We start from the raw sequence: 13,905 nt of genomic DNA on the forward strand, positions 1-13,905 counted from the left end.
GTTATAGGAGCGAATTTAAATTTGCTGATGAAATGTGGTTCCAAATCTAACTCAGTTGAAAAGTTACCATTTATAACCTCACTAATTTCGTTTAATTTTTGAAAACCCACATTTTTTTCTATAATGGAACAAAACTTATTTTTTACATTAACTGACCCCTCTAATTTAGAAATTTTTTCTTTTGTTCCATTTACAATAGAAATAGATTTATGCAATGAATCGCCTTTAGTTTCTAAATTTGTTATTGCATCTGCAATACAAACAAAATTACTTTGAATCTATGCTAATTGATTTTTTAATAATGGATCACGAAAAAGATTTACACATTTTTTAATAGCTATTGAACTGTCGCAACTAAAATCGGATATTACCTCTTTTATTCCATTATAATTTGTCGAAATAAAATCTACAGCTTTTAGCCAGGTACCCCACCTAGTTAGCACAGGCTCTGGGGGCAGCGGAATTCCTGGTAACTTTTCTCTGTAAACTTGAACACGCAGGGGGGCTTTAATAAATACTTTTTTAATGTTTGTTACTAAACTATTTACAAGAGGAAATTCTAATCTAATAGTTTCGGCAACCCTATTTAAACCATGAGCCGCCATTACAGATATATAATTTGAATCAACAAATTTCTTACGTAATGTTGAAGAATAAGAATTTTAGAATCTGGACAATAAGTCTTAAAAAATTGTTGAAACAACGGGTGGTCAATTTTGTGCAGAGGAATATTTAAACTCACGAACAGGTTAGTCAGATCCTTAGAGAAATTCTCCTGAGGGGAATTTTTCACTGCTTGATTATTTGTAAACAACTGTTGAACCAATGTGTTGGGGGTTTGCTTCTTTTCCTTATGAATTTTAGTTCCCAAATGTTGATCCACTTGAAACTTTTTATCGCAAGTAATCTGTGAAAAACATAAAAAATTACAATTTTTTTTTGGATAAAAAGGAACTACAAATATTAAAGAATATTTGTATTGTTGTTGAATAAAATTATATTATGTATAAAATAATGGTAAACTTACCCTTTTTTCACAGACGGTGCAAAAAATATGACACGAGTCAATTATTTTCAAGTAATTTCTGTCGGCGATCCATCTCTTTAGTAGGGTGTTTTTGTCTGTTACTTGCTTCGGCATTTTAGCACTCTTGGTAAACTAACGCGTTTGAATGAACGGTAAGAACTGAAGAAAATTTCGTAGTATGAGAATTATTTATCTGATAGTTATTCCACCTTTCCAGAAAATGGCAAAACAGTTAGGTGAAAGGCACTTAAAACCCTCATTTTTCGAAATAATTAACCGCATGGGGTAAATTCGAGTGCGAGACAATTCGACCCTTGTTCGAAGAAACTCTTCTCTTGGAAAAACTACCTCTGTCGTTCTGGGAAGCAATTTACCTAAGTTTACCTGTAAAGATTTAGACGTTCTTCTACCTGCATAAATACGAAATGGAAACATCCCTTTGGTAAATTTCGGAAAAAAGAGACAAAAACGCCTTGAATATGCAGCAATTTATATTACATATGCATTTATAAAAAACAGAGAAAATATGCATCTATGCACTTAATATGCATTTTGCATCTTTTCCAACCTCTAGTTATAAGAATCCCCAATTTAGAAATATTTTTATTTTGCCAACATAATTCAACAGGTAGTGGAAATTTAGAATTGAGACAAACTATATGTGAACGGATTTTGATAAATGTCACAACTTGTCAAAACGAAACGTCAAGCTAATTTTAAAGGTTTTAAGCGATTTGGAGCCTTTAAGGAGCTCGTCGAACAAAAAAACGTTGAATTGAACTCGTTCGTGTGTAAATTGGGCCTTTTTTGGCACTCGTGGGTCTTTAAAACGCTCGTTTAATACATTGCAACAAAAAGCCGGACATCGAAGCGGTAAATGTCCGGGTTTTTCTCCTGATGAATTGCGGGTTGCATTTTCTATTCCGTCGGGCTCATTATTCCTCGTAAATCACCTTGTATATACAATTTATAGTAAAATGAATAACCAAACGAAAACAAGTTGCATTTCATAATAATTTTCGCAAGTGTTGTAGAAAAATAATCTTACAAAGTCTGTATCCGCGAGGAACCAGCCCTCCTCCATAAATAAAAAATGTGCTACGTAAAAATTATCAGAGACAACATCACAAGCTTTAATGGTCCTCTATCTAGACTGTAAGTAGATAATTTTTTTGAGTGAATCATTTATGGGCAAATGCCCTCCTTAGGCACATATATGTTCATCCCGCCGCAATGTATTAGAATTAAATCCCGCAGAATGACTATCCCGTTCCCTGGAGGGATGTTGACGCTGCCTGTGTCCGTTTTACTTTCCGAAACGAAGTGGAGATTGGGGTTCCATTCCCTCACAAACCAGCCGCTCTCCGGACAGGTAATCAATGCCACAATTATTAGATGCATACGTCAGATTCGGTTTGTCAGGTTTAATAAAACCGTCCGTCCTTTGTCGTGGCCATCAGATAAATAGTACGAAATCTGCGAATTCGCTTGTTTGAAATGCATCACTATACCCAGGGGAAATTTATTATGGGTCTGTGGAAATGGGAAACATTCGGCACAAATAATGGTAAGCTACCGGTTTCATAAATCACGCCAAATATTAAAAAATAATCACTTTTCGATAGCAACGCGATAAATTCTGTTTACTAGATATCTTTTTGAAATTTCAAATGTGCCAGACTGTTCGAAAGCGGTAATCGTAATACCCCGAATCCCGAGCTTTGTTTTGCGTTGGGATTTTTTTTTTTTTGTTAGGTTAAGTAACAAGACGATTTTTTTCTGTGATTTATTGTTTAAGAGCAACGCGCTGTTGCCCTTTGGTTTCTGGTCCTAAATCAAAGCAAATCAGAATATTAAAAAACTTTTACGAATAAACATGTCGAAGTTTCAGGAATGAAACATTCGGTGAAATATGTGCCAAGTTTTAGAATTATTGTGACTCACAGAATAATTGCGAACGCTTACACGTTCTCTTCTTTATAGCGTCAAATGAGAAGTAGTTATCTGGTTTAGTTTATAGACAATAAACTCCGTATCTTATAAATATAATGATAAAATGTTTGTAAGTACGCCGTGTAAAGTTGCCATAAATCAGATTGGATTCGACACGCAATTAAGGACGATAACGTTCCACAAGCAGCTTCAGCCTCAGAGCATAGGGGCGTTCCGCACATTAGAAGGAAGATAATACACGTTATATCTTGTCCAAGAACATTTATATGTCGCTGGAGAATCATACACTTCTTTCGGAGGATTTACGTCCGTATAGAATTTAGATTGTTATTGAGAAAGATGTAACATTATTCCGCCGACAAATAGTCTTTTATATAAAAAAAAAAGGGGAGAAACGTCCATAACATTTATGTCATGAATTTCTGTCGATCCATCCAAGATTCAACAATTCTCTAATACAGATGGCTGATAAATAAACTGGAATATCAATCTGCAATGACGCAAACTTCAATTGTCTGTATAAAATAATATTTTGACAACATTTCTTCCTGCTTTCGAAATCAATTGCTTTTTTAAATTGAACATAGGGACTAAGTATGCTCAAAGTTAAAAAATGTCCCGGTATAATATTTATACAACATGTATTTTTATTTCTAAACTAATACACTAATAGTTACTTGTACATAAAGGCCGCGAAATCATTCTTTAACGTACCGAGAGAAAAATTGTCACGGAGGCCGCTTGCGGCCGAAACAGGACAATCACGAGGATGTTAAATGATTTCGTGGGTACTCCTCCAGAGTTAAAAAGTTTGTATTATAAATTCTGCGGTTTCTAATGTCATACCCGAAAAATCTAAACGCCAGTCTTACATAGAAACTCTGATTGGTATCAAGTATCTATTAAAATGACGTTTACTCTAACGGCCGTTGTTAAACGTTTTAGGTAAGCGAAGTGCTCGATTCGCACACGGTTCCACAAAAAATATATTTTCCAATTTAGACTTTGTTAAGAAAAACATTAATAAAGGTAGCATGTTTTGAGTATATTTTTATTTTATTTAATGCTCCGCTTTTTCTGTTGGAATTATTTCTTTAATAAATTTTTTAAGCTTGAAAACAATGTGCAATGCAAATATTCAACAGAGAGAACAAACTATTCGGAACAAACAATGCAATTTTATTTAATTTTAATAGCCCTAATGTTTTATTCAGTTGCGTGGAACTAAAAGTAATTAGCAAATTTAGGCAGGATACCACTGCGGCATGAGAAAACAAATTCAGTAAAGTGTAATTGCAAATAAAATTTGCATCAAAATGCTGCAAGCTATAACGGGAAATTATTTTCACTTTACTAAAGCCAAACATCAATATCATGCACAGAAAGCTCGGCTATTTAACTGAGATAAGCATGATAGTGCGTGACTGGATATCAAGAATCCAGCTCAGAGATACGTTTGAATCCGAGGATTAGTAGTTTACATACAGATATGACAGGAACTGGATCACGAGCTACATAAATATAATTCTTCTAGGGAGAAGACTTAAAACGAACTAGAGACACATGTAGTAGGTAATATTGGCGAGGGGTTCACACTGGCCTTATCAGATTACGTGGGTAGCGGGGCAGTCACAAGGAAAATTAAGTTGGTATCTTTTAAATCCCTCCCTTCACGCTGCGGCGAGCTAGACTCCCTTTAGCTTATATGGTATTTGCTTAAAGGCAAGATAGAGGTTGGCCGTAACTTATTTATCTTCAAATCCACGTCTGTACGGCATTAACCAAAGTTCTTATAAACGCAAACTTAACATAAAATGTAACTTAACAGTACTTACCTATTACCTAAGAAACACTCGTACCATACAATTGACTAATCAAATACCAAGAAATAGAACTAGCAATCAACAATCACCACGTGTTTGAAAAATCCCGTAAATTAATAAAAAACGCTAGAATAAAATGCGAATCGACTTAATTTTTTCAATTCAATTTAATAGAAAAAGATGTTTTAGTGAGACGAAAATCTTCATCATGTCATAACAAAACTCAAGTATAGTGATCCCAGAAGTCTAACGTTTTATGATAGGCAATAACGAGGGGATTAATATTTGCCATCTCCTAGTGAGAAGAGGAACATTTCATCCAAGAGAGACTACCTGCTATCGTCTGCCCTCTTTCTAAACCCAGAGTCCCCAGGCCAAAGCCCGACCCTTAAAGCTCTATACCCATACATTAAACAAAATTGAAGAGATTAAGGAGTTAATATATAACTTTTAAAAATCAAGTGACCAAAGTAAAAAAGAAAAAAATGTATTCTAAATGTTCGAAATGACTAATGCCCGGTTTCTGAAACGACCCAATAACTAAAAGTCCAGTTAAATCAAACATTGCTACAGAAACGCTAGAAAGTAACCAATCACATTACATGATTTTTGTACAGGGTCATTATAAATGATTATCCCATTGCAGTTGGAGTTGAAAACCCACACAAATTTTGGATGTGCCTCCAGCCTCGCAACGTTAGACAAACTAGTAGACAGATTTCCACTATCGTCAGTAGCGCTACCTATCGGCGATACTAGTCTCACTCATGTTATGAGGCTTGCGGCACATTCAACTACGTCACCAACGCCTATTGCGATGGGACAATCATTTATGATGACCCTGTACTTTGTTTTACATAAATATCTTATTAGATTTAGAAAGCTTAAGTCCAATTACGATTACATGGATGATTGTACAGGATGGACCATCGCATAGCATTTTCTCAATAAACCATATTTCTAATCATCCTAGAAATTTGAATTTTGCGGTCAGTGATCTACACTGAAAGTACTACGTTTTTTTTTATTTTTTCAAACAGACGCTCCAAATTATTATTATTATTAAATTTTTTTTATCGACTCCCTGGTTTGAAAATACCACCGAGAACTAATTTCTGATATTAAAAATTATGAAGGAAGCATTGATTTCAAATTAATTGACGTAATAATTTTTGGTACCAAAAATGTGAGTAATTTATGACGACGACCCTCGATGGGTCATATTCCTGATTGACAATGGTCACTTACCGCAAACAACCAGCTGTAAATCATAACTGGCGGTGCGGTCCTGGATTTGTAAGCTATTGAAGACCCTTGTAAATCAAACTTTACCACCGTTTGATGATTTCCATCATTTTAAAATACTACCATAAATATGCTACTACTTTGCTCGTAGATGTTAAATGTCAATTTATTCAGTTATTATTCTGATTTAAATGCCAAATTTTGTATAATCATAATCGACATTGCCCTGTGGATGAGATTGTAAGAAAAAAGTCCGGATTGCTTTATTACTTTGAAAATAAAATGCTATCAAAATAAACTTTCACATCAATTTTGTTTTCTAAAAAATAATTATGCCATGTTATACCGGGTGATCAAAAAGGACTGTTTAAGTTGGCAGTACAATTAAGAAAATTTTTTAATTCGGTTATTTATAACACTATAACTGGATATGTTTTGTTGGTTTATTTTACAAATATCTGATATAGGTATAGCATTAACAACGACAAGCCACCAACAACTGGAAGTTACTCCTGTTATACGATTTAAAATACGATCCAGTGTTACCAACTTAAACAGTCCTTCTTGATCACCCCGTAGTATCAAAATTGAAGATCATTTCCTCCAATTTTCATCTTTTTTTTGAAAATTTTAAATAGGTTAAATTTAAAAAATGCCATACGATGGTCCACCCTGTATATCCAAAAAAGTAGACAAACATAAATATTGAAAATCAATATTACAAATAAACAACAAAAAATTGTGCGACACGTTATTGTCATTAGTAATCTCATGTTCTTACTTTGAACAGAAACTTTCTTTAAATAAAAAAATATAACCTTTATAAATGACATTGCCAAAGATTTTAAGTAAAATTAGAATTTCTTCAGTTTTTAGATAATAGACTGCACATTAAGTCCAACTTTATTGAGTCGATTTGAATCGAAAAAAACTTTTTAATTAATCCTTTTTTCTAGTGTTGCATTCATCTCTTGTCAAATAGTCAATCCCTTAATCTGTAATTTATGATTGATTATTTGGCAATTTTTTCTAATTTTTACAACATTCAAATATGCAAAAGACCCAAAAAAGGGCAAACTCGAACATCAGGTGTATCTAGACAGTGGAAAAAATATACTTATAGTCAAGATATTTAGAGTGCAACAAAATTTGTGGTCAAGGAAGACCGTGGTTTTTACTTTCTCCATTACAAAGACAGTATGTTCTGACATTTTTAGGATAAATACCCTCACTTTTATCATTATTTTATTTATGTAAAGTATGATTAAAATAAATATGTACCATCATTTTTCACTAAGATAACCAAGAAGACTCTCGGTGAATTGTGTTTTTTGCAAAAAAATCACATTTCTTCTTATTCACTGAGTAAGTGACGTTTGACATTTATGGTTTTGACAGTTGATGAGTCTACACCTACAGTCCGGTCGCCATCAGTTGGCAAATTCCGGCGCATACCAAATGGAGCTTCGTGTCTAGTGGTCATACAGAAACACAAGAGCCAGTGGCGTAACATTTAAAAGACTTTAGTCACGTAACTCACATATAGAATTAATTAATGTTAAGAAATATTTATTAAACAAAACAAAACATCATAAAATAATAAATGAAAATTAAATTAGTACAAAATGTTATTCAATATTACTATCATAACTGTCGATGTCAGATTCATCAGTCTTTTGAACAATTATTATTCTATGAATTTGCACCCGCCACTGACCGAGATATTTTCAAAAGAGGCGGCGCTCAAACTTTCTCCCTCCCGTACAACCCCACCAGTGCGCAACATTTGCCTTTGCCAACTAAGAGCGTCCGGACTGTACATGGGGTGTAATCAAAATACACGGAGATATTTTAAGCCGTAAACCACCAAAACATTTGCAGACGATTTGCATTGACTAAAATTCAGCTCATTCCGTGCCTTTCAAAGTTTGGCTGAAAAATAAAATCTCTTAACAGAGTATCTAATGAACTATTTTTTACATTAATAATTTAACGACGATACGACAAAATCTAAATAAACTTCTCCGCTTTATTTTAAAAAATTTACTGATAACTTTTTAAAAATGACCTACATTTCGTTGGATTCTAAAAAATGTCAGGCATACTTTACAATCTCACATTCACTGTGATAACTCACATTTAAGAATAATTCCTATGAAGTAAAGCGGCGAGAATTGCACCATAAATAAAGATTTTGCAGGAAAAACAAATTTGTTATAAGACACACCCCGATTTAATAATTTCTGTCTGCTGAAAAATGCGAAAATAAATTAACTACATGGCAGAGAAACATGATAATTCAAGAGAAGAAAATTTACCAACACAACTAAAAGTCACGTAAAATAGAAATATTGAGGTACGAGTACATTACACTGAAAGTAAAATTGTTTAAAAATACCGCAAAAAGTTGTGCTTTTATTACAATAAAGAAAATATTTTGTTGAGCTTGACGCAATTGCTGAATTATTCTTTGGATCGTTTCGTGGACGGTAATTATCGTGATTAATTAAATTTTCCAAGTTTTGCATTTAATTTATTTTATCTGATTGAATTTCCTCTTGCTAGATCGGTCATTCAAAGTGTGGCTTCACTTTGCCTTTAATCACGTGAGAGTTACGAGCTATCTGCCGAATTCTAATATCGAAAGTTGCTGAAAAGCAAAAGCTTCAGATCGCACTTGAAAGTTTTTAATTAAAGTATTAGAGAGCAGAAGGCCGAGTCAGCCTCTGTTTATGTATGACGGTGGTGTTCAGGTGAAAGAATTCGTTTTATGGCACAATTAAATAAATAATGAAAACTGTCAAGGAAAATAAGAGCTTAACCGTAGCAATTTACATAGTCGTATAAATATAATTTTTGGACACAATGGAAAAGTTCAGCGTTTTACGAGATAACCATCTCTTGACGTGCTTCATTTAAATATACGGCTCTATTTCAGGCCTCATCCAAAACAATAAAACGGTCGTTTCCTCAACCTTGTTGGGTTTTCTCTGTAAACAATGCATTTCAGTGAAACACGCTCCGTTTAAGTGAAACTGCATTGTTCCTTGCGCCCTGCCTGATTTGCCCCGTCTGAAATGAAAACTAGCTGAAAGGGGAAATTTTTCAGGCGTTCCGAAACACCTCCACTCGATTAATAAACGTAGGGTTCCCGCGCAAACCTCAACCCGGCCCAATCAATATACCCATATTCATATTGTCACAACCGATATAACAGGATGTAAATGGTTGCGGATGTAGACCATCATTTCCATTTAAATGGAGTCTCGTAGCTACGGTTATTGCGGTGGTTCTTTCTTCTTCTTTTGCAGCCACATTTCAAGTTCCGACACCGGCACAATTCTACAGTTGACAAATAGTCCGGGGAATCAGATATGCAGATTCCCTCCAATTCTTAAGAAATAAAGCTTTCGTTGTAGCTTTCAGGATTGTGGGAATTTTACTTAGGACATAATTGACTTGGTCCTCTCTGGTTTGTTTCCTGTTTTATTAACTCGACTCGGTGACAACGGAATGCTGCCGTTCACAACAAGACCAAAACGACCAAAAGTCCCGTTAAACCGTCTTTATTACATTTTAAGTTCACTTTAAGAAAATATTTTTCCCTAGATCTGGCTACACTCGATTGTTTGATGTCAAGATAACTCACGACTTGGTGAGCATAATTAACTTGTCATGTAACTTCATCAAGCAGAATTTCCTTCTTACAACGTAATTCAATAACTCGTCTGTATTATCCTAGCTTGGAACGATTATACCAGTCAGGTACGGGAAGATGCTGCAACAATTATTACTTCTGATGTATAATATTCTCAGCCGAGACAAATTGTAGAAATTACTTGGAGGAATGAAACATAAACTTAAGCTATTATACAGAGTAGTCCCATAGAGAAGAGCACTTCTCGCACACAAACTCTTATTTACTGCGTCTACTTTTTTCAAACTTTCAAAACAAACGTGATAATTTAAGATAAATTGAATGCGATACAGTCGCTGAAAATTTAAGTGAAATGCACGTATTTCCGTAAGAATTTATCATCCAATGTTTTTATTATTTAAATCAATTTGTAATATAACAACAACTGAAACCAATTATGGTAGATGGAAACGTACTACCTTACATCTCTTTTCAGGCGAAATACGAAAAAAGGAAAAGAACAATTGTTCCTTATTTTAGGTATATGAGAGAGACGAAGAGTGTATTTACAAAAAGCTACCCATATCCACTTTAAGATGGATGTTCTCTGATTTAAAATGAAGATCCCCTTAGGCAAAATTCATTACATATTTGAAAAGAAATTAAATAACATGAAAGCCGTAATATCTTACTAATCATCACTTGTCTAAAGCATAAGTAAAAACTTTTACTAGCATTTAAACAATTTCTAATGTATATGTTTGCATTAAACAACTTCAAAATTTTTAGAGCTGAGTCATTCAAGAACTAGGAAATAAAATATAACTTAGAAACAAAACACTAGGGCAACTCCAACAATTTTATTTGTTAATAAATACCTAGCACATTGATGCATTTGGTGTAACGGTGCAGAAGTGTCACGATCCCATTAAAAAAAATTTCTCTTACCTACTTACGTGTTCATGATCCGGAAAATAGGTCCCAAGAAGACAAACACTTAATTTTGAATCCAGGGTAACTACTTTAACGAAACCACCAAAATGTGATTCTTATTAGTCAAAACGTTGTCCTCAGGGAACAGCATATCTCGTCCCAGTTGAAAAATAATTGAGCTAATTTCTCCCTTTTCTCCTTAAAGGTATTTTCTCCGAAAATTAATGCAGCGTAATCCTTTGCACCCTGTCTAACAACCAGTGAAAACGAAATAAAACCACGCATCAATATCTCAAGAAACCATAACTTCACATGTAGAGAAGGCTTAACTGATATTGGAAAATTAAAAAATCAGGTTATATTATCATTTTATCTGTGGTTGGCAGTTATGTCAATTTGCTGCAAATTGACTATAACTGTCTTCATTTTTTGTCTCAAAGCTCCCAAAGTATTATTTTCAACTGATCAGGGGGTCAATTCTTGACCGTTCGTAACTTTGCGAACATTCGCAAAATTGCGAATTTTTCGTAAATCTAATTCTTGACCATTCGTTTTGTTACGAATTCGCAAAATACTATTCGTTTTTTTGCGAGCGGAATTATAAGTGGTGTAAAATTACGATTACGAAAAAATATCAATATTTAAGTGAAAATTGGTCAAAATGGATAATTTAATTAATGTTTTGGCAATCCGAAATTTGGAAAATGCCGAATTACGAAATGGTGATATTAACGCGAGACATCCAGAAGATCCTTTTGTTCAACTGAATGAAATATGTGTCGTCTCTCTTACAGCCCTTTCACAATGACGTTAACGTTACGTCGATGTTAAAACGTTAAGGTTAACGTTAGATCTAATTACATACATGTATTTTTGTATTTTTTAAAAATTATTTCAGTTGACTAATGTTAGAATGTAACGTTAAGAATCCGGAACATTTCTGGGTCTAACGTTAACGCTAACAATATCATGCAACATTAATTTTCATCATAACGCCATTGTGAAAGATCTACACTGAAATACATGTAACTTTGAATTTCTAGATCTAACGTTAACATTAACGTTTTAACATCGACGTAACGTTAACGCCATTGTGAATGGGCCTTAAGGCCCGGTTGTATAAAGCGATGTCAAGTCGTTGTTAAAGTTAACATAATGTCAAACGATCTGATTGGAGAATATTTAACATTTTATTTGAATCAGCCAATCAAATGGGGGGATTTCTGACTTGACGCATGACACGATGTTAACTAAGCTTTATACAACCGGGCCTAAGCATTTATGCGATTATTTAATAAATGATTTAGAACTTTACTTAAGTTCACCGAAAAGGGCAACTAATTTTGATTTAAGGTCGAAGGTTAGTCTGAAATTATTCTCAGTGAATAATAATTGATATCCTTTCATAAATATTTTTTCTAAAGTGTTGACAGCTGTAGGTACGATTTTTCGCTGGTGGGGTTAACCAGAATGATGTTATTTTAAATAAATATATAAATATCTCCCAAGCATCAATGTCTCGTTCAATGAACGAGGTAGTTGAAGCTTTAAACAATCCAACGCTATTAAATGAATGGGTTGCGTTCTCAAATAGTCTTCAAGAATTAAATAAAATTAGATAAGCGTAGGGGAAAACCGTTTTCTTAGATTTGTGCAAGGAATGTACTAAAATTGTTTTAGTTTCTTTTTTTCAAAAAGATTCAGAAGAAGTGATTTTTTTTAAACACTCCACCAACGCCAGCATTTGCCTTTGCTTTTTAGTTACATTCGTTCCCCGTGTCTTTTTATTACTGTTCATTTTAATCAAAAATTAGGATAAGCACAAAACATGGACAATAGTGACAGCTTTTTAATTTGTATATGACAGTTAGACAACTTCGATTTGTGGTATTTGCAGTGTTGCCATATAAACTGTACTCTTTTTTACGAATGCCTAAAAATGGGTTACGAAGACTCGTCAAGAATAAGCTTTCTTTCCACCATTCGCAATTTATTCTTCGCAAAAATGCGAATTCGCAAATAAACGATCATAGTCAAGAATTGACCCCCTGTTTTTTTTTCAAAAATTATGATCTAGTTTTTACACTGCGTTGGAATGCGCAGTAGTGTAAATTTTTTGGTGACGAAGACAAATAGCTATTTATGTAATAAGTACATAATATAGGTCTTTGTGGACGAGCCCTATAGTTTATGGCAGAGCTCGCTTTGCGAGCGAGGCTAATAAATAGGGCAAGTTCACAAAGCCTAATTATGTACGAATTACATACAAAGCTTTATGTTCGATTGTTTCTTTTAGATACAAAATTAATAGATTCTAAAAATTACGATAATTTCCAAGTGTTCTGTTTTTGTTTGTGTGGTTACGAAATTATTTATTGCTATTTATTTGAAAACGAACAGTGTTTGTGTTTGAAATACGAACTGAAATCATCTTTATTTCTGGTTGTAATAATGAGCAAAGTAAGTGAAATTGCGGCAAAAGCTAAAGAATCTTGACTGCAAAATTTTCTATTAATTCTATTCATTCCAGATTTAAATAAAATTAGGAAAATTTTGACGTTTATTTTGAAGTAATACCCAAAATTGACAAGCGGCCGTTTTACTATCTTTATGGACTAGTCCATAAACAGATAATTTGTGGACAATAAACGATATCATAAATCATGAATTATAATACAATCGAACATAAAAATTTTTAATGTTGAGCCCCTTATCGTTTGTAAAAAAGAACTTTGTGGTATTTTCATCACAATCCTACCAAGGGTAGAGGATCAATCGGAATACGTGACACTTGCTTTGCAGTAAAAGAAACTTTAGAAAAAGAAAAAAGAAATTTTATTAAACAGCCACCCCTTATTCACATTCATCGTGAATAGACTATATTCACACACTAACGTTCTAACTGACACTGGGGTCTATTCTGGAATTTACATGTTAATTTTAACAGCCTCTAAACATTCGTAACAATGGCAATGACCAATCAGAGAAATGTATTTAATATTTTAACAGGTTGTTAAATTTAAACAAGCTGTTAAAAAAATACAGAATAGATCCCACTGACAACTTATTTTTATGAGTTCGGAAACATCAATTTGACAATTTATAGCAGCCAAACTACATAAAACCATTTCATTATTTATTTACTTTAAATGGCTAACGTTTACATTTGGTGATTCCGTGATTTAGTACGAATTTTTTTTTAAATGCCTGCATTTTCGAATAGTAAATACACGGACATTGTGTTAGCTTAGGTATGGTTAAGCTTCCGGGATCGCTGTTCGAAACCA

General features: G+C 33.6%; 1 long non-coding RNA gene across 1 annotated transcript; it reads right to left on the minus strand.

The window, feature by feature from the left end:
• Nucleotides 1–778: 778 nt before the first annotated feature.
• On the minus strand, nucleotides 779–1,376 carry LOC138124828 (uncharacterized). Its single transcript, XR_011157287.1, has 3 exons — nucleotides 1,237–1,376; nucleotides 1,028–1,186; nucleotides 779–907 (listed from the first exon to the last, which is right to left on the minus strand). It is a non-coding gene; the product is annotated as an uncharacterized lncRNA (long non-coding RNA).
• Nucleotides 1,377–13,905: the final 12,529 nt, after the last annotated feature.

This window comes from Tenebrio molitor, chromosome 2, assembly GCF_963966145.1.
Source record: "Tenebrio molitor chromosome 2, icTenMoli1.1, whole genome shotgun sequence".
Taxonomy (NCBI): domain Eukaryota; kingdom Metazoa; phylum Arthropoda; class Insecta; order Coleoptera; family Tenebrionidae; genus Tenebrio; species Tenebrio molitor.